Genomic DNA, 26,157 nt, shown 5'->3' on the forward strand with positions numbered 1-26,157 from the left:
TATATGCATATATATATATATTATAAAGATATATATATGCATATATATATATTATAAAGATATATATATGCATATGTATGTATATTATAAAGATATATATATATATGCATATATATATATAACCAGTGTTATCCTCAGATAAGCTAATTACAAAGCTTCGATGATGCAGTTGAGATATTACATCCCAGTAGTAGAATTTATCTAACATTATTTACTTAACATTCTGTAATGAATACTTGCAGTAATACTTCAGTTATATATTTGTAAATAATTTCTGATGAGAATAATAAACTTTGCAAAAAAATTAATTGTAAAAAAAATTATCATTATTTGAGATCTCCAGTGAGTGAAAGACTCATCGAGAGAGACAGTAAATTACCCAACCCAGCTATCATACCTACCCATAAATTCATTCACACTAGATGCACTGACTACCCATAAGGGCAAATTATTCCACTCGCTCACTGCTATCTGGGACAAAAATTTAGCTCTTACCACTTTCTTGCAAATAAGTTTAGTTATTTGCAGTCAATTTATAGCATTTCACTTGAAATGCTATAACACCCATTCAAAATTTCATAGACCTCTATCATATCACCCCTCTTTCTCCTGTTAACCAGAGTCTGCAATCCACATACTAGCAATCTATCATCATAAGCTAAATCCCATAATCCGGATATAATCTTTGCAACTCTTCTTTGCACCTTTTCCACAACTTCTTTATCGCCTTGGAACCTGGCAGACCAAATCTGCACATAGTAATCCAAGTCTGGTCTTATCAAAGCCTTATAAAGAGGCAAAATTACTTCCTTATCCTTACATGTCAAAGTTTGCTTCAACATAGCAATTATCTTCTGAGTTGTATTTGCAACTTTTGCTATGTGACCTTTGAACTTTCAATTCTTATACACAATACACCCAGATCCCTTTCCTCTTCAGTTTCTTGTAGCATAACCCCGCTAATACAATATGCTGCTGGAACTCTAATCACGCCAAAATTAATTGCAATATATCATTAGCAGCTGTTAGTCTGCTGCCATGACTATCCACCAATGTTAATCTGCCATAATTATTATTCCTCTTGCTTGCCATGTAGCAGGAAAATTCCCTTGAGTTAACCTTGGCCTGACCAGCCAATCTCCTCTCATACTGCACATTTTTCTTCTTTATCATGATTGTCACTTTTCTAGCCTGCGCTTTATACTCTTCATGGATTTGACCAGCACCAACTGTCTCGTACCTCCTCCATAACATTTTCTTTTCCAGCACAGCTTGCTTAATTTCACTCCTATTCTATTTACTCACCTAACTATTGGTATGCAATCATACATTGCATATTGTATGTGAGTTTCCATGCATTCTCAACATCTTTTCTGCTCAGCTCATCTAACCAACATACAGATGCTAACTGACTATAGAGCTACCTATAATCACCTGATTAAAATATTTCCACATGTATCCATTTTTGGCAGTGATCTTTCTTGTTTCATAACTTCCCACCCATAACCTTTCACTTACTAACATTAAACCGAGAGCCATTTTCAGCAATGCTGCTGAAAATGTCTCAGTAGCATTCCTGATTTCCCTGCCTATCTTTGCATCATCAGCAAATAATTGCAAATCTAATGATGGACACTGCTTGATGTTATTAATGTATGGATTGAACTATAATGGCCCGAGGACTGAACCCTGAGGTACACCACTGGTTACCTTAAATGTGGCAATGTCTCTCAAGCATCCCCTGATCCAAGTCAATAGATTATGTGCCAATCCTATACTCTCCAGTTACACAACAGCCTATCGTGTGGTATCCAATCAAATGCCTTAGAAATATCAAACATTATCATAGTGTATCCATTTCCTTTACCCAACTCGGCCATAACATTGTTATAAAATATGATCAAATTGCTAAAACATGACTTTCTTTTAGTAAACCCATGCTGTTCCCTACAAAGTATAGAATGCTTGTCTATGCGAGTTCTTAGTAAATTCTCTAAATTCGTCACTACTACACCAGATACTAATAGGTCAGTAGTTAGAAACATCGGTTTTTACACCACCCTTGTGCAATGGAACAATCATACATTGTTTCCATTCCTGTGGTATCATTCCTGAGCATTCATTAACTGAACATTCTCCTTAGCTTCCGATACTCATGTGTCATCTGAATTCAATAAAGTTATTCTTCCACATTCATTCTTTCTTTTGCTTGCGACATAACGATAAAATTCTTTTGGATGGCCAATTTCTTTTCACACTCGGTTTTATATTTAATCGCAATGCTCGTTACTTTTTTGGTCTGAGCTTTATATATTTCATAACTCCTCTCACTCTTATTCTCATGATATTCTTTCCACATCTTCTTCTTCTTGTGGATCTCAAGCTTAATAAGGCTGCACATTTATTTCACTCCCAACCTATTTATTCTTTGAACACTAGGGATACATTCAGATACCGCCTCATTCAAGCACTTTTTCAAAGATTTCACATGCATTGCTGACAATTTTTCCATTCAATAACTGATAGCATCGGACCAAGGATAGTATTGTTCTAAGTTGATCATAATTTCCAGCTTTGTAGTTCAGGATGTAACCTGCTCTAATCGGAGCATCAATACAATTAGATACTTTCCAAGAAAGAAGCGCATGATAACTGTTCGAAATTGGTGGTGAAATAGTGATATTCTTGAAAAAGATCCCTTCTGACGCCACGAGCAAATCCAAATCTCTCTGACCTCGAGTTCCTTCTTTCACATGCTGCTTGAGAAAATTGTCTCTCAACAATTCAATAAATTCCAGTTCTTTCGTATCATGAGATTTCTCTTCTACCCAATCAATGTTTGGAAAATTAGTCACCCATAATGATCATTTGCCTGTTACCCATAAGACAATGCATTTCATCGCTCTATACATCTGAGGTGCCAGGTCTGTAGCAACACCCCACCATATAGACTCAAACTCATCACTACATGTGACATTGTTACCATCATTGTTTTCTTGTATTTCTACCGCAACTGGGCTTAAGTCATCTGATATCATTAGTAGAACTACTCCTCCTCTCCTATCTCTTCTGTCATTCCTAAAAAAAGTATATTACACTCGATCCCACTTACCATATATGATTCTAATAGCCAGGTTTCACTAATGCCAACAATCCTAGACCACATTTTATTCAATAAAGCAGCGACCTCCAACCCTTTGTTTCTAATGCTCCTGGCATTTGTGTATAGACATAATAAACTATGACATAGCCTAGTCGTATAATTAGATATGCAATCTATTTGGTCTTGTTCTATAATTTTCACTTTTCCTCCTCAGATATACTTAAAAGGTCTGAATCCGAAGCATATTTTCCCACTACTACGCCATATACATAACCTTGTTCGAAGTCATTCATATCTTTATCACGTTTGTATAGCATTGCTAAACTTTCACACAAATTTTTCTGATTCCTTCCTTGATGATCTAGATTCCCTGACTCTATGCATTGGGTCTCATACCACGAAGTAATTTCTCCAGGTTTCTGATGCCAAATGAATTCAAGGGCAGGCCATCATTCTTATACAAATCTTTTCTGCCATCAAGCTCACCACACACGTATGACACATCCATATCTTCTGTATTACCTGCACGTGAAATCATTTGCTATCATCGCTCTCCATCTTAACTGAGTACTATCATATCTAGGTAGAAATCCTACAATTTTTACTCTTTCACATTTCTTTGTCTCTTCTCCCAAAACACCATTCATATCTTCTCTAATACTGTGTTTGTCACGACTTAAATTATTAGTACTTACCAACACTGCCATTTCCTTTACATTTATTTTTTGGTTTTCAATTATGTTTGACATATTTTTAATTTTTGCTCCTGGCAAACTAGAAGTGGTGATTCCCTCAGTTAAGCAAATTTTAAAATTGAGTCGTCACCATTCCATATTACCTCTATTTTTCTTAGATATTAACCGACTTACCTTGTTGTTATTAATATATTGATTTCCATGTTCAGTATTTTCCTGTCTGTTTTTGTTCTCATTCTTTTTCTTTTACTCTCAAAGTGTAGACAAATGTTTTTCCACCATTTCCAATTCCTTGTTCGATTTCCTAATAATTTCCTTTAACCATGCTATTTCTAATGTCAACCTATCCATTGTCATCACTACAGCAGTGTTTAATTTCAGGACAAACGCTGTCCTCAGTAGCAACAACTTTAGCTTTTGTCACTGCCTTGTTATAACAAGAAAAGAATTTAAATAAAAAAATTAAGCAAAGTTTATAAAAATTTGAAAAACTATGGACTGCCAATGACTATCCCTTACTTTGAGAAAATATTCATTGCATCAGCTGATGTGCTGCCATCATCATTTCTTATTGTATTAGCACCTCCATGGAGTCCAAAGACTCATTGGAGGAGACCCATTATACCTCTTCTAGAACCCATTCACAGAAAAAGCATTCACAACTGAATCTTGCAACTCATTCACATCTCTCTCTCTCTCTCTCTGACCAAACATCTACCCCAAACATCCATACAAAACAGATCTTTATTCAAATTTAAGGAAATATTGCATATTCTAGCCTCTCAAGCGTTGAAACATTTCACCTGATCAGTCCTATAAAACCCTTTAATCAACTGAAATGTTTCTGTCATATCTCTGCTTTTTCTCCTATAAACCAACTTCTGCAATCCACACACCCTCAATCTCTTCATAGGGAACATTCCACAGTCCACTTACCATCTTCATCACTTGCCTCTGAATCTTCTCTATCACTTCCTCATCCCCAAGAAACCCAGGAGACCAGAAGTGAGCACAGTAATTTATGTGAACATATGAAGACCCTAAAAAAGAGGAATAAGAAATTCCTTTTCTGTACGTGTTAGTCTGTTCTTCCATAGCCAAATAATCTTATGTGCTAGGTTACCCACCTTAGCAATATGTCGTCTAAATTTTAACTCCCTGTTTACCAGGATTCCTAAATCTCTAACTTCCTGAATATCATTGGAGTACAGTACCATCAAGGTGATCCACAGCTTGTAATTCGTTTATCCCAAAATGCACTACCTCATTATTCCACATTGAACTAACACCCATTATCTTCGCCCATATTGACAGTATATTTAAATCGTCCTGTAAGCTGTGCACATCAACTTAACTCTTACTCTAATTAAATTTGCATAATCTGGAAAAAATATTTCCTTTCAAGTTATTTCCTACATCATTTATGTACAAACTGAATAGAAATGCTCCCAGCAATGAACCTTTTGGCACACCACTAGTCATCTGTTTTTGCCTCGATTCTGCCCCTGTGTATACCACTTTATGATATCTGTCCAGCAGCCACCCTCCTTTCCCCTTAAAGAAATGTCTTATCCATTCCTATTTGTTCTGATTTGCATTACAGAGGTCCATGTGGTATTATGTCCAATTACTTTACATAATCCAGCAGAATCACCATATAGCCATTTTCTGTAACCAATTTTAGTGCTATTCTATTATAAAAAGATATAAATTACTAAGGCATGAAGGATCCTTCGCAAAATCATGTTATCCCTCATACAGTATCATATTTGTATCTAGACATTCTTAAGTTCTCTTTATGAAAAAGTTTTCCATTACTTTTACCATCACACCTGAGATACTGATTGGTCTATAATTTACTATTGCACTCTTAAAACGACACTTATGCAATGGAATTATTTTGATTCTTTCCATTCCCTTCGAATTCTACAAGAGCTGAGACTTAAATTAAAGTCTATTCAGAGGCATTGCTAGTTGCTTTTGCATATCTCACAAAATTCCAGCTGATATCCCATTTAACCACACGACCAGCCAGGACATATATATATATGTCCACATTTCCATGGATGCGAAGAGCATATTAAAAGTGTTTGATATTACATTGAAATTTATCATGGATACGAAGCTTTTGAGGATGCGCATTTGATCTTTAATGGCCAATAAGGTGGTTAATCCCACAGCTGCATTTACCTTAAGATTCTTCAATATCCTAAGAACCATTTCATCCACTCTACCAATTATATATTGGTTTAATTCTTTATCCAAGAGTAAGGAAACAAAGTTTGCACCTGAAGTATTTTCTGGACTGGGACAATTTGTGACAAAGGTGGCATAACTTCTCACCACTTGTCATAGTCCCATAATGCGGACATGTATAATGCTATGCTTTAAGGGAAAGGTCACTACTACCAAAACCGCTTTTGACCTTTATGAAGGTCTCATCAGTGGGAGCCAGATCCAGAGGTGGTGATACAAAGGTGGAAGTAATTGCATATGGGATACTAAGGCAAGTGATCAGAAGTTATACCACCTTTGCCACAAGCTGCCCCAGTCCTGAAAATATTTCAGGCCTAAACTTTGTTTGCTTATACTTGGATAAAGGAATAAACCAAATATGTAATTGGTAGCACAGCCAAGTGAAAAATCTTCCATCAATCATCTACCTCTGCTTTCACAGTATTTGTCATATATATTAAGGCAATAACATGACAAGGATGATATTCCCTTGCACAATGGTCACTCAGTAAATCAACTATATTTTCTGCTTCATTCGCCTGATGACCATCACACATTAAGAGGAATATAATCATTCTTTCTCTTACTTGCCACATAATGAAATAACTTTTCTGGATTTGCTTTGGTCTGATCATCTAGATACTTCTAATAATGTGATTTCGCCTTTTTTTGGCATTCTGGTCGCTTTTCTTGCCTGAGCTTTGTCCTGTTAATGGGTTTGCTGATCATCTTTCTCTTTATATACCGTCCATAGCATTTTATTCTTCTGCAACTTGTGCTTAACGATATTACTGATTCATCTAATTCCTACCTGATTAACCCTCCTTACCTCAGGCATACAATATAAAGGTTGCTTCCTCTAGATGACACTTAACGCTCTCCCATACACTACTAACAACCTTACTGTGAAGTGTTTTATGCCAAGGAACAGATTTAAGCTTCTTAAGCTTAAATCTTGTCATAATCACCTGCCTTGTAGTTCCACATATGTGCCTCTTCTTGACAAAATATTCCTCATATTGTACAATCTCCTAAGTCAAGACTGCATGGTCACTTTCACTAATCAGAGGCAATGTGGCACATTTGTTACTCGTAGCTTATCTGAATCTATGACCAGATTCTATACGCTGATATACGACTCCCCTCCATCAAATGCTGCTTCAAGTAATTATTTCTTAGTGGTTGTATAAATTCCATTTCCTTCCTGCCATGGGATCTTTCTTACTTCGATTCGATATCTCCACAGTTGAAATCCCCCATCATATTCATGCAACATGAACTTATTGTAGAATTTGTCAATGCATGTCTTCCAGATTATCCATGAAACTCCCTGATCTAGATCAACAACTAGCTGTGTATTTTGATTTACTGGACTAGACTGATTCAAATGAATATATGCACTGTTGTTGTATGAGGGAGCAGCTCTCTACATTCACTGTGGATTTGGAAAGGTCATTGGTCAGGAAATGGTCTAGGGCCATAGTGGCGAATCTTTTCATGTGCATGTGACAAAAATTTACAAATAATATTTATTGAGTTGCTGACGTGCCAGACAGTTTTTTATAGGGGAAAAATTAATGGAAAATTAATTGCAAAATTTTATTGAGAAAAGTTTAAAGATTAGCATAGAATTTCTTAAAAATGAACTCATAATTTGACATACACATTGTCATATACAAATCAATATCAATCTATTTTCAATTTATTAATGAGATTTTTGCTGTTGTACATTAGATGCCAAATGCTTTATATCAAGTTCATATTTTGTCACTTTTAGTAATACACATACAGAACTAGATTCATCAATCAATTCTATTTCTTAGACTGTGTTTTATAAAATTCATTTCGGAAATAATGACTCATAAGTGTGTGTGTAGAGGCAAAAATTTATAATATAACCATCATTAGCTACTTCCATTATTTTTCCATTTCCATTATTTTCTTGTCATTTATCAAATCGACAAAATTTTGTTTCCTTACAGAACAGGATTGAAAATCGATTAATTGCATTTCTATATCTTCCAAATTCAGCTACTCAAAAAAAATCTTCAAATTGAATTTATCTGCTGATTTGTTTGGATGCAAATTAAATTTTGATTGTCTCTGAAAATTGCCTGATCTGTGGATATTGTGAAGAAAATTAGTTGATTATCGCCTGAATAACTATAGAACACTCTTTTGTCAATTTAAATTGATCTGTTCTTTCATGAGATTCTAGATCTGCAAAATTATTTTCTTGTATTTGGAAAATATTGGAAAGTATTGGAAATAATGTCACAATTGAAATTTTATAATTTAGCTTAAATTTTATAATTTAGTTTGATTAAATCAAACATGGGAACAAATGTCTTGTTAGCACCTTGCAATTTAACACTTAATTCATTTAAATGTAAACACAAATGAGTAGAGAACATTAATTTCGAAAGACATTCAACTTTCATTAATTGATTGTATTTTTCAGTGATTTTATGATTATGTAAGAAAGTCTGCCTTCATCTAAACACTCAACCAATCTTTGAAGAACTTTTCCATGGCTTAACCCTCGGAAGTTGTTCTACATAAGCAAACCATTGTACACTGAATTTACCTCACATAATAATTCTATAAATTTTCGTTTATATAAAGCATGTGGTGATATAAAATTGACCAATTGTGTTATAATGTTCATAACATCTTCCACTCACTTGAACTTGCTGAAGTATAATGCAATAAAAACCCTGACTGAATGTCCAATATGTTCGATAATTAAATTGACAAAACAATTTTCCTCTATAGTCATACTGCGAGCACCATCCGAAGTTACTGATTCAATTTTGGAGAGATCTGTATCTCTTTCAGCAAGTGCATTTACAACTGCACTGCAGATATCTATTCCTTTTGCTGTTGTTGCTAATGATGTTAAACTGATCAATTCTATATTATTTCTATATATATCAATTCAATTGCTAAACGAGCTGATCAAATTATGTCAGTACTCTCATCAAGACAAAGAGAAATTAAACCAAAGGTTTTATGTCTATTTTTTGCTGATGAGTTATATTTTTAGCTATTTTCAAGATTCTATCTTTCACCGTGTTTCTAGCCAAAGGCATATCTTTTATTCTTTGGATAATTATTTACTAGTTTTCAAACTCTTCAAAGAGAACTGGCATTCATTTTTACCATGCTTGTTTTATATATTCCCATAACTAAAAGGTTCTAATGTTTTGCAATGACATTTTAGGCAAAACAACTACCAGCACTTATATTAGAATGACTGCCAATAAATTTTATTTGGGTTGTTGATTGAATATTTCTATTTTTGATTTCCCGAGGAATAAATTCTTTCTGTTCGTCCTTGCTTTTCTCTAGGAACGATTTATGGTTTATCTCACAATGCCGTTTTACTTAAGACGTTCTGCACACAACTGTCCCAGAACATAAAGCACATATTGCTTTGTTAATCATGACATACACTTCAGTCCACCAACTTTGTAACTGTCTGCTGCTTGATGGTAATAATTTCATTTTTTTAATTTTAGCAGCCATTTTATGTAGGTAACAAACACTAGGTAATCAAAAACTCGAGCAAAAACAAATGAGTGAACACACACACACGCAACAATAATATACTTGCTGCTGCTTATTTCTTCCTACTGGAGGATGTGCTGCAGTAAATGCACAATGAACGTACTTCTGATTAGAGAAAGGAAGAATCTGGGAATCCTAAGGATCAGTGGTTCTCAATTCTGTTTCTATAAGATGAGGGTCTGGTCCCAAAAAACGTACTCATAAATACCTTTCCCTTTTTCTAAAGTTCATATATTAAACTTACATAAGTATTAATAATTAATAATTGCATAATCATAAACAGTATTAGTACACTTATGTATACAATATGGCAAATTGACAAATATAAAATTACATTTAAATTACTTATCAAACACTGGAGTAACGAAATCTCATCGCATATTGTTGTTTCCACAGGCCAACATCATTAAAATAATTTGTGCTCATTTTAATGATGTTGGCCTGCGGAAACAACACCTGATCACCAAATAGTTTAAATATTATTCCGTGTAAACTTAATTATGGTATAATTAAGTTTAAATTGATTATAATAATGTTGGTTTTAAAAAAGTAGTGAGGAAAATACTTATGCATTGTATCTCACCATAGAAGTCAGCTGAGCCAGGTAAGCAGCAGAAGGATGTCAAATTGTCAGTAAAACGCTTATCATATATACTCGACTATAATTTGCCCTCCCATATAACTCGAACCCCTGATTTTACTTTACGATAAAAGACATTAAAACCTTTTGTATATACCTTGCACACAAATATGTTTAAACATGTTCAAGTTGGGGCGATAGTAACCTGCTCCCTGAGGTTAACAACACACATTCCCCAATAGCCATTATAGGGATGCACGAAAAATAAGTACAGTTATTGTATCACTGAATAAGGAACAGAGGCTTTTGCAGTCTCTGTAATACAATTCTCAACAAATAATGCAATTAGAGACATCTGGAATAAAAACAGCGCTGTATAATGAATCGTATGTCTTCTTTCACAGAAACTGCTGTGAAAAGCAAAACCATATGTTGCACAGGAAACTCAGTATCTAACCAAAAATTATTGTCCAATTTTTCAATTACATGAAATAAGTGTTTGTGTTATTGCCTTTGAAATTCTCGAATTCATTATGACAGATCACAAAGACTAACATTCCATGTAATGCATCTGTGAGTTCGCCAGTCAGTTCAAAAGCAAACAAGCACAAATAAAATTCACCTGAGGGTTGAAACTTTATGTGAATTTTGCCTCCTGATAATGCGAAGTTCTGTCGGAATGCAAAATGACACCCCATCGTGAATGTGTTAAAACTAAGAAATATATAGTTAATGTTGTTATGACAGTTTCAGATGTTCTGGAATTCGGTTGAATACAATTATCATTTCAACTCAACCATTGTCGGTTGCATTTGTCTTTGGGTCATGCAATCTTTTGTTACCGTACTTAATGCCATACAAATCATATGCATGTCTTAATGTATGCCCTATCTCTATTGGCCTACCATTGATGTCTGTCACTATGCTTTCACTTCTCATTAGTCATTCGTGTAGGATTGTTCATTATGTATCCCAAGTCTTATAAATAAGTGTTAATTTTGGAATAATGGGAAAGATGATGCTGTTTGGGTTTCCAATAATCACTACATATATCTTGCATCACGAATTTGTAGCTTTAATTATGGGGAAAAATTGAGAATTATATTCCAATAAATACAGTATTATCACATACCCATCAAATATTTATAAATGCAAGTTATGTAATTTACGTAATAAATAAAAATATATGAATGTCTCAAGTCTAAACACTAGTTCCAAAAAATATATTTTTTCTAAATTTAGAAACACACCACTTCCATGCATCAATTATAAGTTATTGAGAATGTTAATCTTAGTTTCTTTTACTGCAACTGAGTTTTTGAAAATTTTTAGTTAGGCTAGTGAGACTCTTGTTGCTGTTCTCTGTCCATTTGCTTAATGAATCTGGGCTGAATTGAAGTGATAGCCAAACAGAGAACAGTCAGAAAGTTGCAGGCAGTTCCTCTGTTTCGTTATAAGCACAATCATGACAGAAAATGCAGCTTCAAGGAGATATTTGGTGGAAAAACAACACAGAAATCTTATTCATTGATATTTCATGTGAATTTGATATTTATTTTTTATTCTTATACAGAATTTTGAGTTACTCGTAGAATTAAAAGTACTTTCCAGTCCTTCGTCTGATGGTAATTCAATAAGTTAAAGGATTTTTTCATGGAAAAAGGCTGTCACTTTTTATGCAATGAAGAGATTCACATATTTTGCCTCCAGGGATCCTCATGTTCAGGATAAAACTTTTCAAACGACAACATCTTCACGTGGCCGGCAGTAATATCTGAAACTGAATTGGTGAATAGAAATCACCTGCGTTTATAATATAATCTGAGTACGACTGAAACTTTTCATTCTTTCTTTGTGAAGTCATGTTGAACTAGAGTGTGAGTCTCTTTTTTTGAATGATTCGATCTTGTTTGAAGGATAGAATTTTGTTGTTTCTGGACCTTGAAGTTTTAAATTCAACTTGTTTATTTAAGAAAATATATCGCTGAGATATATTGTCTCCTGGAAATATCGGGACAGGTCACTTTTCTTATTAATTAGAAACAGCTCAACTTCCTTTTGGAGGTCATATAACTTCTCAAGAACTTCACTACAGGAAAAACAATGAACTTCCGAAAGTTGAAAGATTTCGACATCTGAAAATTCTCGATCTCATGAATACTTCCATATTTAAAAACAAGTGGCTTTTTCACTGACATTACCTACATAGATGTGATTTAGACGTTCTGGGTCTGATCTTTTTAATACATTCACGAATATCATTCTCCTCAGACTATTAACATTATTAAAGATTTATTCATGAAAAATGCTTAGAAAAGTGAAATGACACATTTCTGGAGGACCTCTCGTGGCCTGGAATAATTGATGCCACTGCCTGGCGGTTTAGAAATCCAGATCTACAAAGAGCCGACTAACGAAAAGAAAAATTGTATTTGTTCACAATCCACTGTAGGAAGAAGGCCGGCAGAAATGAGAGATGCGACTGCCATGTTACTCTTAATAGCATATGTTTAGAAGCCATGTGTTTTGACAAGGTTGCATCCAGTGATTTTTCATATGCTAGAAATATTAAAGTTAATAAACTTGATTTAATTAATAAGGTTTTAAGTAATGAAAAGTTTTGACGACTGAACACTGCTGTTTTCTATCAGCTGAGTCATGTCATTATGGCCCTGAGACATTGGCTAGAGGTTCTTAACTTCATCTCTAGTTTTCAGCTGCTTGGCATTGTTCCTAAAGTAGGCATGCGTTTGTTGGTTAGTTTCTTTCATGTAAAACACAATTTAACTTCTTTGTATTGTAACAATTAAAGAGAGGTTGAATAATTTATAATCATATAAAAGGATGTCATCGTAAATCGTTGATGTGCCAGCCAAATTCTCAGACGTTACACCTCTGGAATGCATGCCATAGGATCACCATCTAGGGTCTAGGGTGTTTGGACAGTGGTTTAGATTATCAGGTATTCTGGTTGGCATCTGAACTAGTTGTATATGGTTATGATGCTGATTTATTTGCCATCACTTAGTGATAGCAAATGTATCAGCATCATGCTCCAGCTGTACAGATCTGTCTGCAAGATCTGCACAGCTGGAGGAGAAAAGCCAGTTGTTGTGGATATCAAAATCTCCTAGGAGAATGATTTTGCTATTGGGAAATTGGGACTGCAGGAAATCTATTTTTAGAGCTCTGAGTGGTTGCTTGCATCAGGGAGTGATAAAGACAACATGTATATTTGACTGAGTTGGGTAGGGATATTTTCATCCAAAGAAGGTCAAAGTTTGGTGATTCTATATCGCATTCTTCCTAGCAAGGTATGTCAGAGTGGATGTATGCACAGATGCGACCCTTGGGTCAAAAGGAGTTAAAGAGTATGTAGTTTGTTGAGGTGAGATTTGGGTTTCAGCCAGAAAGAGTAGGTGGGGTTTGGTAGCCTGCAGGTGGTAGTGGACACTATTAAGTTTGGAGTTTAGTCACGGATGTTGGTGAAGTAGATTTGTAGGGTTATTTGGGTCATATGTTTCACCTAAGGGGGGCGTGGACATTTCTTATGCACTGCCTTCATACTGGTCACCATTGTGGTTGATAGTGGCATGACTTGGTTTTTGCAGCAAATTAGCTTGTCTGTATTTGATGGTCCAGCTGTAGTCACCATTTTGACATTTCTCTGTAAGTTGTCTTCGAAGCTGGTATCCTTGTTCTCTTTGTGCAAATGATAAATGATAAATGACAAATAAACATAGTTTGATGTGCATGTCGGCATCTCACAAGTCAATTTTATGAGGTGTGAAAGTTTTTTCCATCCTTTCTGAAGTTTATGAGTCAGAAACGATGATACCTGATGATATTTTAGGATCGATGTCGAATTCTTCTGATAATTTGATGATGTTTTCTTTCAATGCTTTTCTATGAAAAGCATTGAAAGTTCTAAATGATGGCGTTGCATTGTTTGTTTTTGGCCTCCATTGAATCATGCACTGTTGGTGCGATTATTTCACGGAGTTCATTCGTGGGGAAGGGTGAACTTGTGTTGTGGTGCTAAACGTTAGTTGATTCAAGCTTTGTTTCTTGTGCTTGTATTTTGGAGAAAAGAGATTCATTCACAGCACACAGCAGTGATGTGCTGTTCAAGGGGGGGGGGTTCAATTCATTTGCCTAATCAGGAGATGTTTCACAGATGGGAGGCACAGCAAACAGAAATATGCCTGGTTAAATTCTATATATATTTATATATATATATATATATATATATATATTGTGTGCCAGTTCGTATATTTTTGTGTAGGAAGCTTGTATCCACTGGCAACAGAATTCGTACATTATAGTCTTTTTCGCCATTGATATCAATTTTCCAGCTGCAGCCGTTTGTGGGTTTGTCAGCAATCGATGGCTCTAAGCTGGCAAGATACGGTGTGCTTGTTTGTCATTGGCGTTTCTTGCCACCATCTTTGCTTTGCACAGTAGGCATAGCTTCTACTTGCACGTGGCTGATTGGTGTCCCATATTTCATTTTCCAAATATGGTACACTCATGTCTTGTGTTTGGTTTTCCAAAATCTGGAAAACCTAGTACTAAGGATAGTATAAACAGCCTTTTTCAAAGGCTGTTTCCATAATATTGCATATTATGGATACGAAGGATTATAAAAATGGATGGGCAATATCATTTTGTGGAAATTCCAATCCATTATGGAGAATGATCAAACAGCTCTCTTTGACAAGGGTTTCTAAAAATGTTAAATGTTCTTCCAGCATACAGCTAATTTCACAAATCTGTGATCCACAGATAAGATCTGAAACTTTTTTATGAGTGATTATATTTCTCAAACACTCACGACTTCCTCATGGGATTTAAAGATTTGTATATTCTACCTACTGATATAATTTAAAAAATTAAACATCACACCTATCTTTGCATATTTTTTACTGCAGTATAATGAATGTTTGCTCTGAGGGAAGCTATTGCTATTAAAATGTAAGGATGTGATGAAAGCTCTTGCACCAGAGACCATGTGACCAATTTACATTTGGAACTTTGGCACTAAGAATACCAAAAACAGCCTTATTGAGGCATATTATGAATATCAAGGTGGTTACAAAAATGCTTGTGCAAGAACCATTCCATTTCCTGTTATTATATGATATTGCTGGATTTTCTGACAAGTTGTTCTGGCATTGCTGAGTTTTTCCAGCATTTATAAGCGCCTCCATAGCGCAATTGGAAGAACGACAGTACATTGCATCCTTCCATTGGAAAAGGCCTGAGTTCGAATCCCGTTTTAACGGGAGGAATATTTATATAGACGTTTTCAATTGAAAGTGAGTTAGCCGATCTCATACGGAAATAGCAGGGTTTTTCATCCCGCATACAGATAAATCGGCCCTTCAGAACACACGCAATTTGCAGACAAAAAAATACATGTTTTGGTGTTGTTGGGCGGTAGATGGCGCTGATATAGTTGATTTGTTGTAGAAGTTAGATAGTGGTGGAGATGGAGAGTTGTATAGTAGGTGTTCAACCACGATGAGTCTTCAGATTCCTTGGAGGTGTCACGAATAATAATAATAATATTAATAATCTGAGAAATATATATAATAAATTTAATTTGACAAAGAAATTCAATATTCATTTTGACAAATAAAAAAAAAATCAGCTAACGCCTTTTTTTTTTTATTCCCGTATACGGGGAGTAGGCGAGGCCATTTAGCCCTATCTAACTTTTGGAGACTGAGTGGGCAGTTCATTCTCCACTGGTACCAATCAGAGATAGACGGCCCAAGGCTATCACTAATTAAGCGGTACTCAGTGAAGAAAGACGGCTCAAATGTGCTGCCATCTCGTGGTCCCTAACCCTAACAATATATTTAATGTCTGAAATAATGTCGGTTCTACGGTCGATTTTCTTGAGTTTACAGGACGAAAAACCCGAGTTTCCGGGAGGAAAAACCTGCTTTCCCGTGCTAGAGATCGACTAACTTGGGAACCGGTCGAAAAAGGCTTAGAAAAATTTCCTCTAGTCGCCGACTAGACTCGAAACCAAGTCTTCCTTCGTGCGGCCAAGCGCTGTGGTTGGCAAACGCCACATCCACTAAATAAAGAATCTGAAATTTTTAACAAGAGGTTAATACACACACGGACAAAGAAATTAGGGCACCTGGAAGAAAACATGGTACAATGGCGAAACTAAGCAAATAGCTAGAGTGCAGGGTGGTATGAAAATGATCCAAGTTTGGTGCGATTGTGCATCCCCACGCACCATGCAGTGGCTCTGCAAGCACGAACCGGCAGCCTTATAAAGCCAGCGTGTAGTGGATAGCCGATTAAAGTGAAATGCACCAGCCGACGCAAGCTAGAGTACAGAGTGACGATAATGCTGGGTAGATGCAAGAGATGTCAATTTAAGCAACTTACAGACTTTGACAGAGGCATGATCATCGGCCTGAAAACTGGAGGGTGATCGGCACGCCATATAGGCATGCACATGAACCGTTCTGACCATACCGTCCGACAGTGCGGGAAGCTGTGGACATGTTCTGGCACTACCACACGGCAGAGCAACTCCAGTCGGATCAGGAGGACCAACGCTAGAGAGGAGTGACGGAATTGCGGCAAGCAGGGATCTCAAGGTGACCCGGTCCACTATACACGCAGATGTAGCGGCTCCTATGTGCCCACGAACCATTTTTGGACGCCTCGCGGAGGTGAATCTATGATCCCTCTGCCCGTTATGTGTGCTCTCATTAACACCGCAACATCACCGACTCTGTTTGCAGTGGTTCCAGGCAAGAGCGACATGGAATACCACAGACTTAGACATGTGGTCTTCATCAATGAGTGCCACTTCATCTTGGGGTCAGATGATCATCATGTCTGGGTGTGGAGGACCCCTGGTCAATGACACAATCCCGACCTCGTTATCGAGCGCAACACCTCCTGCACTGCAGGCATTATGGTCTGTGGAGTCATAACCTATGATAGATGATCACCCCTCGTAGTGGTACATGGCATATTGATGGGACAGCGGTATGTGGACGACCATCCTACACCCCATGTTCTCCCATTCGCGGCCGGGATACAGGAGTGCTATACCAGTAGGATAATACCCATCTGCACATGGCTCGGGTTGCCCAAGCCTGCCTACATCATGTACAGACACTTCCATGGCCTGTCTGCTCCCCGGACTTGTCTCCTATCGAGCATGTTTGGGAGCAGCTGAAACGGCAGCTCCCACCGTGCTGCAATTTCCGGGATTTGGAGCACAGCAACCAATACGTGTGGGCCAGTCTGCCGCTGGAAAACTTCAGGCATCTGTTTGCCACCATGTCAGACCGTATTGCAGCATGTAATGCTGCACGAGCCGGTGCAACGCACTATTGATGATGACCGGATTGCGTACCACAGATTCCTTTGTAATTGAAATTCCTTCAACTCTGTTTTTGCCACAAGTGCATCATTCACCTGTATCATTACACCAATAAAATTTCAGTTGAATACTATGCTTCCTTCTTGGTGCGCTAATTTCTTTGTCCGTGTAAGTATTTTGCCAGACTCACAATTTGTTCATAGGATTTTGTATTCCACCCAACTCCCTATCTTTGGAGGTTTTGGCTTGATTGATTTCAATCAAGCCAAAACCTTAATTATGGGGGCATAATTTACCATTAAAATGTAACTAGATGATAAAAGCCTGAATAGATAATCTGCATTTTTGGCTTTGATACTATGCTAAAAATTAAAAATTATAACCCTTTCAAAGAGTGCACTATAAGGTTAAACCCTCAAGAAGGGCACTATAAATTTATACCCTCAAAGAGTGTACTATAAGCTTATACTGTTGAAACTGTATATAACATTAAAATATTTCAAATTCAATTTTGAATAAAATATTCTATATATATGTTTAATTTATCTCATATATTTAATATTTTTTTATTAAATTGTGTTGGTAATATGAATATAAATATATGGCAAACTATACATCATGCTGACTATTGCTGATAAAAAACATAATGCAAAGAAAAATTCTAATGGCCAGTATTAATATACCAGTATTAATAAATTTTGTATGATCAGTGTGTTCAAGGAACTTTGACATATATCAAAGCTAAAAGAAGCCTTTTGCATTCTACAGAAACACAAATATTTAAGCATGTTTGTAATAACACGGTATCTACCTGGATACTGAACGAACGAGGATGGGCTGGCAATTTAAGATTTAGCCGACCAAATTGTATTCTTATTGGTTAAACCAAAATAAAAAATGATGGTTCAACATGATAAATTTTCATGCTGGCTGGGGTGTCGCATGGTTAAACAAGGCCCCTGTTGTTTTGCCAGGGCAAACAGCAAAAAGTCAGCTACTGGAACAATCAGCTACTGGAACACAAATCTGAAAACAAACCCCCACCTTAACATCACCAGAGTTAAAGATCAGTACTATCAACATAAGAAGCCTGAAAGGCAAAGAAATGGAGCTACCTGAGAAATTAGATAGCAGATCGATATAATAGGGGTGACTGACACAAAACAGACAAAAACTGGTGAGATCGTTCTGAGCAATAAATGCGAAATGTTATATTCAGGCAATGACAATCAAGGAAAAGAAGGGGTAGCCATAGTATTCAACACAAAGTACAAGGCTAACCTTCTTGAATGGCAGACCGTCTCAAGTAGAGTGATGTTGGCTAATTCACAATGGAGAATTGGACAATGAGACTTATTTGTGCCTATAGTCCGACAGAAGGTTCTACTAAGGTAGTAGTGGAAGAATTTTTTGATGCTTTAAAAAAAGAAACTGACACAATGAAAAAGGAAAAGTTGGTCCTTGTTGGGGATCTAAATAGCAGAGTAGGAAATGATTGTCAGACATACAAAATTATTTTGGGAAAATTTAGAGAAAAAAGCAAAGCTAATAATAATAGCAAATACTTGTTGGATTTCTGCTCAGGACATGGAGTAGTTATTACTAACCATGTTCACTATAAAAATGTGCACAAATTCACATGGAGAGAAGAGGCAAGGAATACGAAAAGTCTCATTGACTATGTTATTGTTGATAGTGATGTTTTCTCTCTGGTGCAGGACACCAGAGTGTACAGAGGATTTGAAATTAGAAGTGATCACTATTTAGTCTTGAGCAGGAAAAAATTGAATTTCATATTGAAAAGAATAACATGTAAGAAAGTTTTAAAGTGAATAACAGTTGAGCATATGTCAGATGTGAACTGTAGACTAACATACACAATGATTATTGAAGAAAAAATGAAGCAGTTTGAGAACAGGAACCAAACCTTGGAGATTCAGTGGCAAGGTTTGAAGAAAACGCTGATTTATTCAGCCAGAGAGGCATGTGGTAAGGTTGTCTGCAAGGATAGAAAAATCAGAACTCCATGGTGGACACAGGAAGTTAAAGAGGCAGTGAAGGAAAAGAAGAAAGCATATCGAACGTTCCTGGCAAATAAGACCGCTTATGCTCTCAGAGAATACAGAGACAAATGTTAGAAAGCTAAACACTGTGTAAAACTGGCTAAACGAAAGTCATGGGAGGACTATGGCAAGAACATAGAAAATAAATATCAAGAAGGTTGCAAAATATTCTGGAAATTGTTGAAGAAGCTAAGAAATGGAGGAAAGAGTGCTGTAAAATGACGTAGAGATGATAAAGTTGACATGAAAATTGGAGAAAAAGATATGCTTGAAGTATGGAGTAATTACTTCGAAAAATTGCTAAATGAAATAAGCAATGATAGCCAGTGCTAAAAACACTCAACCGGAATACATATCCATACTTGAAGTAGAAAATATGCTATCAAAGGCTTGAAATGTGGAAAGGCAGCAGGAGTAGATGATATTCGCCCAGAAATGCTGAAGTATAGTGGTATAAAAGTCTTATAGTGGCTGCACGGCATACTTCAGAAGTCCTGGGCAGAGGGACAAATTGCTGATGATTGGAAGAGAGCTCTCATAGTACCCATATATAAAAAGGGAAATAAAACTGAATGTGAGAATTACAGAGGTGTTTCCCTACTGAGTGTTCTTGGCAAGATCTATGCAAGTATACTTGAGAAACGGTTGAGAAGAATTGTGGAAGAAAAGATTGGTGAAGAACAAACTGGATTCAGGCCAAATAGAGGCTGTCAGGATCAGATCTTCACTTTACGACAAAGAATTGAAAAATCATGGGAATATAACAAAGATTTGTATTTAAGTTTTGTCGATCTAGAAAAGGCATATGACAAGGTCCGAAGGGAGAAGCTATTCAATACGCTACAGTTATATGGTGTCAATGGTGCATTATATCAAGCAATACTTAGTGTTTACTTGAGTTGTAAGTCAGCAGGTAGAATTGTAGGAAGATGGCTTAATGTTAAATACTGGTGTGAGACAAGGATGTACACCATCCCCTCTGTTATTCATCATCGACATGAATCACATTATGGAGGAAAGTGGTATTAAGTCTGTTATCAAAATTGGAGATGTTAATGTCTGCTCTTTGCTTTATGCAGATAAAGTTATACTTCTAAATAAATCCATAACAAGTTTCCAAGATTCCCTGGCTAAATTGAATAACTGTTGTAATAGATATGGTATGAAGGTGAGAAATAAAAAGACAACGACAATGAAAATAGGCAGAATCGTTACAAATATCAACTGTGTTGTCAATGGAGAGCCTGTGGAACAAGTAAAACATTTCAGCTACTTAGGAATGATTTTTAGTGAAGGTGGTAATATAAATAGGGAAATAAACAACAGAATCAACAAAGCTGGTAAGGTAGGAAGTCAATTAAATAAATTCATATCGAATAAGTGTTTTCTCAGATCCATAAGTGTTTTTAGCTTGTGGATCTGACAGCTGGGTCAGAAGTAAAATACTTGACCAAAGACTAGAGACCGCAGATATGAGAGTCCTGAGAAATATTTGAGGCGTGAACAGATGGCATCAATGGCAATATCATATTAAAAACGAGGAAGTTAGGAAGTAACTTAACATTGTCATCATCCAGGAATGCATTAGCAGAGCTAACTTCAGGTGGTATAGTCACTTAAACAGAATGGGCGAGGAAAGATTAGCCAAACAAGTGTTCTCTGCCGGGTTGGCAGGAAAACGACCCAGAGGAAGATGAAGATGTACGTGGATTGATACGGTACAAAGTGCCTTAGACGATAGAAATATAAGATCTGATAATGTTGGAGTCTTGACAAGTAACAGACTGATTTCGAGGAAAATTTTAGATATGCAGTTAGTAATGACGTAAATTTTTCATGTAGTACTATCATATCCTGTACACCCCTTGAGGGTACATGGCAGGAATTTGATGATGACATACCAGAAAACCATCCTAATATACACCAAAAAAAACATATAACATTCTTTGAAAATTGCCTCCATCACATCATGGCAAAATTCGCGACGGTATGCAGAATTCGCTCAATTCCCAGAAACAAAAAAAATTGCTACTGGATATCATGTGCACTCATCAAACACCCATACATGACAGATTTTTTTAAAAAAAAACAAGCATATTCTTACATTCACAATACAAAAAATAGATAGGTTTGTGACCCCCCCCCTAAGTAACGGACAGTTTTCTCAGAAAGTACCCAAACACACATCAACGACTATGTGCAATTAATAGAAGCCCAACACGCAAAAAAAGGAATGCTCTAACAGACACTAAGTACACAATACGTGAAGCTTCCACCCTTCGGTTATTACCCAATCGCGACCCACACAAGACAATTCTATCATAAATCTATCATATCATAAACTCACATCCAACGAAATCACCATCCTGAACAAAGGAATTAACTTCGCTGTATCCCCAAAATATTTATATAGCAAAGACATCATTATAGAAGTCCAAGCAAAACTTGAAATTTACCCAAACAGAGACACAATATTCCAGAAAATAAACATCATAAATAGCATTACTCCCAACTAACAAAAAGCCCTATTATCTTTAAAAACAAACCGGTATATAATGTTCACAAAAAACAGACAAAGGAGATACAGTAGTCATCATCATCAACCAAACCGATTACAACATCAAAATAACGGCCAAAACAACCAACACATCTACCAAAAAATCCAAAATGATCCCATCCTCGACCTCATAAATCAAATCAACAACACCCCACACACCTTAAAATCACAACAAGATAGACAAAACCACAATGAAAAACACCAAATGCAACCCGATGTGTGCGGGAACAATAAAACCCACAAAGACGACTACCTAATATAGCCTATAGTCTCCTACAAGAACACCACAACAGCACCATTATCAAAGTTCGTAGCTAAACTCATCCAACTTTACTTACAACGTCAAACTCCATGACAAAAAATATGGACGACCTATTCCAGAAAACAAATAACGTCATTTTATCCCGGGAAGACGTCCTGACCTCGTTGAATGCAACTTCATTATACACTAACGTGGACATCCCCAGAACATTAAACATTGTACATACACTAATCACAGAGGACCACAGTCTGCATGCACACAAACGATTAACACCAAATGATATCATAAACTTGGTCAAACTCATAATATCAGCTAAGTAATTTCTAAGTCCAACAGCAACAACATGTATGTTCGAATTTTCGGTCTCCATATGGGCCAAAACAACAGCGGACTTCTAGCAGAATTATTCTTGGCACACAGAATCACTCCTACTCCACCCTTCCCTCCCCCTAGCGTCACCTTTTATGGCAGATATGTGAATGATATTCTATGCATTGAAGAACCTACACACATCACCACCACCTTACAAACTTTCCTTAACAATTACAGCATTAGGTTAAAATTCACCATGGAAACTGAACAGAACAAATCCATCAATTTCTTAAATCTGACATTAATCAGAACTAGCAACAAAATAGCCACGAAATTATACCACAAACCCACAGATAGTGGAAACTACCTCCATTTCTGTTAATATCATCCATATTCAGTTAAAAGATCGGTCATCCTGTCACAATTTATAAATTGTGATAGGATGACCGATTTAGGATAAGATGACCGATAGGAATTAAATAATTTAACACAGATTCTTAAAAATCACAACTATCCCACACAACTAATAAATTATACAAATAGAACAGCAAAAACCCATCAAAACAACCATTCACCCAACGCAGATTTCCCTACACAAAAGGTTATCAAACTGCCATACAAAGCCTACAAATACATTTTCAAATGTATTTGTAGGCTTTGTATTTTTGTATTATTCACACGGACTATAAGCTATTATTCACCACGATCCAAAACTTAGCAACTCTCCTAAAACCCACTAAATCTGTCACACACAAAGAAATGCTAGGACACCACAATGTAGTCTACAAATGTGTTTGCCAAAACGACTGTGATATCACCTACACAGGTTCTTCCATCAGGTCTTTATGAGCTAGACTACAAGAACACTTCCATTACTGTAACATACCAATTCCAGAACATTTAAACACAAAAAAATGCAACATCAATAAGAAAAATAATATACAGAAACAGGGAAGACAGAAATAGCAATTCATATCCTTGAACAGAAACATACCCCACAAATTGACAATGCCATAATAATAGACAAACAAGACAAAGAAACAATGCTTAGAATAGTCATAAAATGTGACGAAAAATCAATCAACATTCACTGGACCTACCTAATTTCCGAATGTTGGAAGCTCCACAACATAAAAATTAGTTCCGGACTCTGACCAATAAGCAAAAACAAGTCCATCTAAACAGTGCTTCCCCCAACCAACATCCCGCCAAAAATTTTATCGCAAAGTCTTGATTATGGGGCGACGGTATTTTACTGGAGGGCAAGGCTGCCGAGTGATTCCCTTTTCGCTTTATTGCTCTTTTCTAGCTACAAACATGTGAAAGCGACCTCGCAGAATGTCATAAGTGCCATTCCTCCCATTACTCACTCCCTCACGTTATGCATCTACGACTTAGAAGATCATTACTCTGCTTCAGTTCCAACTCGTCTGTTGTGAGAGTACCAGTCGAGTGTATCAAGAGCATATTATTTTTGTAACAACTGCGTTCAAGTGGATGTTCAGTGTTGCTAAGTGATCTGTGCAAAACACCTTAGCGGGAATGTCTTATTGCGTCTTTTTCTGAATTTGTGTTTTAACAAATGTGATAGTTTGTGGAACATAAGTTGAATTGTTATTATTTGTTGACAAAGACACTTTTTTCTGTTACCGTGGATTTATAACATTCATTTTAGCTGAAGCTATACCGGTCAGTCAAGAAAGAAGTACCTTCGCATGATAAAATAAACACTGGTGAGTCATTTTTTTCTCATAGTTAATCATTTTTCCTAATGTATTTTCTTCGGAATCAAAAGGTATCTGAGATATTTTTTGGACAATGGACGCTGATATTATGAGTTACAAAATGATTAATGTGTAATTTATATAGCTTAAGCTTGGTAAACATAGATTTTCTGTCATTAATAGACATTTTTCTTACACAGTTTTGCATGTTCCGGTATTTTGGATGCCCTAGTTACAATGCCTATTTGATATCCTCGATTATAATGTAGTATTCTTAGTTTCATGTGATTTCTATCTTTCTATTCAATGGATTATTTATTTGCATATATTTTAATTCTATTAAATTTAATTTTCAGTTAACCATAGTAATGGACAAATATTTTAAAATATCAGAAAATCCATCAAATTCGCGAGCCCAAGAAAGTGAACCAAAGAAAACGTTTATAGCACAACATAGTCATAGACTATATAAAGAGGATTATCTGAAATTTGGTTTCGTGTGCTCCGATAATTCTTCTGTGCCTCAATGTCTCATATTCCTGGATATGTTGTCAAATGAAGTGATGGAGCCAAGTAAGCTACATCGACACCTTTCTACCAAGCATCCTTCGTACATAGATAAGGATTTTAAATATTTTAAACGTCTGCGAACTCAAATTCAAATGCAAAGTTCTTTCATGGGATCAGCCACAACAGTATCTAATGGAGCTCTAGAAGCAAGTTACAAAGTCGCAAGATTGATAGCTAAAGCCAGGAAGCCTCGCACAATTGCCGAATCACTCATTTTACCACCTTGCGTGGAAATTGTTAAAACTATGCTTGGAATCGATGATTTAAAAGAAATTGAAAAAGTACCACTTTCAAATAATACCATCAGTAGGCGCATTGAAGACATGTCAGTTAGCATAGAAGAAACACTAATCCAGAAAATTTGTGAAGTTAAGAAATGTTCCTTACAGATGTTAGCAACTGTTGTCAGCTAATTCCACTTGTTCGAATTTCTGATGAGAAAGGGTCGAAGGAGCATTATTTATTCTGCAAAGAACTTCAGAAACAAACAACTGGGAAGGAAATCTTTAAGGTGATCAATGAATACTTTGATACAAACAAAATTTCATTGACAAATTGCATAAGTTTATGTACTGATGGCACGGCTGCAATGACAGGAAGAGTCAGAGGCTTGGCGTCGAAATTCGGTCTGATGTTCAAATAATACACTGCTTATTTCATAGAGAAGCTCTCATGTCAAATAGTTTACCTCTAGAATTAAAGTCCACACTTAATGTTATTATAAAAATGGTGAATTTGATCAAAAGTAGGCCACTTCAATCGCAACTTTTTTCAATTTTATGTGATGAAATGTGATCAGAGCATTAATATTTGTTGTTTCCATACTGAAGTTTTTTGGCTGTCGAGAGGGAAAGTTCTGTCCAGATTTCATGAGTTGAAATAAGAATTAAAAGTATTTTTTGAGGGTTACTCTCAGTATTCAGCTAAGTTGGAAGACAATTACTGGTTGCCAAAAATGGCCTACTTAGCTGACATATTTGAATACCTAACTTAATCGAAAAATGTAAGGACCGCTTGAGAATATATTAACTTGCACTGACAAAATTAATGGATTCAAAAACAAAATTCAACTTTGGAAAGATGTGGTGAAAAATGGTTTCCTTGAAATGTTTAGTCGGAATTG

At 36.1% G+C, this 26,157-nt stretch overlaps 1 pseudogene; it reads left to right on the plus strand.

The window, feature by feature from the left end:
* Nucleotides 1-25,447, plus strand: part of LOC150107848 (serine/threonine-protein kinase pim-1-like) — a 108,840-nt pseudogene extending 83,393 nt beyond the window's left edge.
* The last annotated feature ends 710 nt before the right edge of the window (nucleotides 25,448-26,157 follow it).

This window comes from Typopeltis vanoorti, chromosome 4, assembly GCF_054136105.1.
Source record: "Typopeltis vanoorti isolate ZY-2024b chromosome 4, IOZ_Tvanoo_1.0, whole genome shotgun sequence".
Classification (NCBI taxonomy): domain Eukaryota; kingdom Metazoa; phylum Arthropoda; class Arachnida; order Uropygi; family Thelyphonidae; genus Typopeltis; species Typopeltis vanoorti.